The sequence below is a fragment of the Fundulus heteroclitus genome, chromosome 8 (assembly GCF_011125445.2).
Source record: "Fundulus heteroclitus isolate FHET01 chromosome 8, MU-UCD_Fhet_4.1, whole genome shotgun sequence".
Classification (NCBI taxonomy): Eukaryota; Metazoa; Chordata; class Actinopteri; order Cyprinodontiformes; family Fundulidae; genus Fundulus; species Fundulus heteroclitus.
Window position 1 is genome coordinate 34604744 of NC_046368.1, and position 3982 is coordinate 34608725.

Here is a 3982-nt window from a genome sequence, read left to right on the forward strand (position 1 = left end):
TGTCTCAGACTGTTGGGAGAGGACCGCTCCAACACCAGTGTTGGAAGCATCTATTTCAAGTGTGAATTGTCTGGAAGGATCAGGGTGAACTAGTATAGGAGCCTGGGAAAAACGGGATTTAAGGGTCTTAAACGCCTCATCGGCTTCAGGACTCCAGAAAAAAGGAACCTTGGTGGAGGTAAGAGCATGTAACGGGGAAGCTACTTGACTATAGTTCCTGATAAATCGCCTATAGAAATTAGCGAACCCTAGGAACCGTTGAAGCTGTTTACGTGACTCAGGAACTGGCCACTCTGTTACCGCTCTAATCTTTTCTGGGTCTGATCTTACTTGCCCCCCCTCCAAAATAAGACCGAGAAAAGAAACTGAAGTCTGGTGAAAATCGCATTTTTCGGCCTTTACAAACAGGCGATTCTCTAGCAACCGCTGGAGAACAAGCCTAACATGTTGTTTGTGTTGATCTAGGTCACGAGAGTAAATCAGGATATCGTCTAAATAGACGAACACAAAAACATTCAAAAAATCCCGCAGGACATCGTTCACTAATGCCTGAAACACTGCTGGGGCATTACACAAGCCAAAAGGCATTACTAGGTACTCAAAGTGACCTAACGGAGTCTTAAAAGCTGTCTTCCACTCATCCCCCTGTCTCACCCGAACCAAATGATAAGCGTTGCGCAAATCGAGCTTAGTGAAAACTTTGGCATTCTGGACTGGCTCAAGGGCTGATGATAATAGAGGAAGTGGGTATTTATTCTTGACCGTTATCTGGTTAAGCCCTCGATAATCAATACAGGGTCGAAGGGTTCCGTCCTTCTTTCCCACAAAAAAGAACCCAGCCCCTAATGGGGAAGAAGAAGGACGAATTAACCCCGTAGCCAAAGACTCACCAATGTACTTCTCCAACGATTGACGTTCTGACCTGGAGATGTTATAGAGTCGACTCGCCGGTAAAGGGGCCCCAGGTAACAGGTCAATCGCACAATCGTATGGGCGATGTGGGGGCAGAGAACAAGCCTGAGTCTTACTAAAGACCTGCTGCAAGTCGTGGTAATCCTCAGGAACGCGAGACAGATCAATAACGTCTCCGGAATTAGTTAGGGAAGAGGAGACCACTACGGGTCGAGCAGACTGCAAGCAACGGGAATGACAAGAAGGTGACCATGACTCTAATCGGGACTCAGCCCAATTGAACTGCGGATTATGGACCCTTAACCAAGCTATACCCAAAACCACAGGTGAACGCTTAACCGGGAAGACAAAAAAAGAAAGTTGTTCTCGATGGTTGCCGGAAACTATCACCTCCAAAGGTCGTGTGCGATGAGTAATAAGGGTCAAATTTTGCCCATCCAATGATGAGACCTGGAGTGGTTCGGGTAAATGATCCACAGGTACACGAAGCTGGTCCACAACCGCTTGATCAATAAGATTAAAATCAGAACCTGAATCTACTAGAGCCGAAACATCAAAACTCTCCTGGTCAAATATTAAAGTAAGAGGTAGACAACAACGAGAACCAGATGAAACTTTAACAGTCTCCCGGGGAATAGATCCCAACTTGTCCACCGATCCCCCCGTTAAGAGCGGCGGACTCGATCTTTTGGCCGAACAGGACAATCTCTGAGGAAATGACCATCACCTCCACAATAAAGACATAAGTTCTCTGAGAATCGCTGCTGACGTTCCTTCTTGGAGAGACCCACCTGCCCCAACTGCATGGGTTCGGGAGGAGGTGTAAAGGAACGGGGTTCCCTCCTGATAGGAAAAGAAGCTGTGGAGGTGGATGGTTGCAAGGCAAGGTTGGACTTAACCCGATTTCGGCTGCGTAACCGAGAGTCCAAGCGAATAGCTAGCGCGACAAACTCCTCAAAGTCCTCTGGTTCCTCTACCCGAGCTAATTCGTCCTTTAATGACTCGTCTAGAGCCTGAAAGAAAGCTGCCTTTAACGGTCTCGGCTGCCAACCTGCAACCGCAGCAAATGTACGAAACTCCACAGAAAAGTCCGAAACTCGACGACCGCGCTGTTTCAAGGTGAGGAGATGTCGAGACTGTTGTGCCGAATCCAACTCCGGTGCAAAAATTGTCTTAAATTCAGTAATGAAATCCTGAAAAGTTGTCCCAAATGACTGACAATCAGGGAATCTAGCCTCAGCCCACCTAAGAGCCCTACCCGTTAACAGGCGTAAAACGTAAGATATCCTTACCTCATCAGAGGCGAAAGTCTGGGGTGAACGGTTGAACACCAGGTTGCACTGGAAAAGAAAACCTCCGCAACTTCCGTCGTCACCGGAGAATTTCTCCGGAGAAGGTGACGCGCCCTCAAGTGGTGGAGTCCAAGCCTGATTCTCCATGCTCGGAGCGTCAGAAGGCGGGGTTGCGAGACCTTGAGTGACAAGTGACGTCTTCGCGGAAGTAACTGTGTCCACTAGTAGGCTAACCTGCGCGGCTAACCTCTGAAGTTGTTCCTGAGTGGAATTCACAGCAAAACCTAACGTCTGCATCTGTTCTTGATGTGCGGCTAACTGCCGCCCGAACGTATCCGCTGGACTTTGGTGGCCGGAGCCTTCTTCTGACATGGTTTTCAGATGACGAGCCCACATGCAGATACGAACGGGAGGCAAAACACAGTTTTAAGTTCTTTTATTAAAGGAAAAATAAGCAGGTTTATGGACGGACTACTGGTACACGGCTGGGTCAGAACGTCAAGGCTGGAGAGACTGTAAGAGAGAGAGCACGTGAGTTCTTCATAATGAAAGCCAGAAAAACCAACTAAGAGTTGTGCTGCTTACCATTAGGCAGGGCGGACCTAACCGGGAAGAAGTAGCGTCAGGAGAACTCTATGTGACTACTCTGATGGAGATAGGTGGCTAGTGGCTGAGGGCGGCAGATGTAGCTGGTGAGGAATCCGAGATGACCTCATCGGCAGCGGTTGACAGATGGATTGACCAGAGTGAGCACAGAACCAACAGAACCCGGGAAAGGGGATCTCAGCCCTCGCTGGGTAATTTCCAGGAAGTATGAGGGGAGCGCCAGAGCAAAATCTGAGCCGACAGGTCTGCTGGTCTGTTTCTTCGGACGAGGCGTCAAGACAGGTGAGTGCATCCAAGCACCAAAATCTGGAGCACAGAGAGGTACAAAAATTACTCAAAAAGATGAGCAACAAAAAACTCACAAGCTGGTTTCCGAGAGTTGGGACAGAGGCCACGTCGTACCACGACTGGTTAAGGCTCCGGCGTCTTCCATCTGCCAGTGCTCTGCTTAAGAAGCCAGAGGAAGCCGCCTGCAACGAGCTGCAGGTGTGGACCACGCCTCCTCAGCCAACTAGGCACACCTGCGGAGTAGAGTTAGCCGCCAACACAGAGAATCCTGACACCTTCTGCCTGCTAGTAACCCAGGTTTTCTCAGTTTGGCAGTTTTCCTGCTTGGTTCTGCTCCAGGTCCTCCTAGCTGTCTAGCTAACTCTCCTAGCGTGAATGTTTACTCCAGTGTTGACTTCAATGCTGATGTTTCAAACAGAAATTAATAGCCCTGCTTCCAGCTTGCTCTCGCTTGCTGCTTGTAATTATTTGGCAATCAGACCGAATATCCATCCCGCTATGGCAAGCCGTTTTAACATAAATTCGGTTTTACCACATTTCAGATATCTCAAATTGTTTTATGACTAGACGTTTTAACAATTTAAGATATCTAATTGTATTTTGATCAGTCAAAATACCTAATCGAGATATCTCTAATTACATTCTGACTAGTTGAAATCACATCAGATTTACCATTGAGTTGTAAGGAGACGTCAATTCAAGATATCTCAAATTAATTACTGACTATCTGAAATACCCATTTCAGATATCTACAATTAAATTACGACTAGTCAAAATTACAATTCAAGATATCTTAAATTTAGTTTTGACTAGTCATAATTCTAATTAAAGATATCTCAAATGCCACCATAATTCAAGATATCTTAAATGTATATTTGGATAGG

The 3982-nt window shown here is 47.0% G+C and overlaps 1 long non-coding RNA gene across 1 annotated transcript; it reads right to left on the reverse strand.

Annotated features, from left to right (window-relative positions):
* Positions 1-2625: 2625 nt before the first annotated feature.
* LOC118563991 lies at positions 2626-2842 on the reverse strand. Its single transcript, XR_004931582.1, has 2 exons — positions 2790-2842; positions 2626-2717 (listed from the first exon to the last, which is right to left on the reverse strand). It is a non-coding gene; the product is annotated as an uncharacterized LOC118563991 (long non-coding RNA).
* Between the last annotated feature and the right edge of the window lie 1140 nt (positions 2843-3982).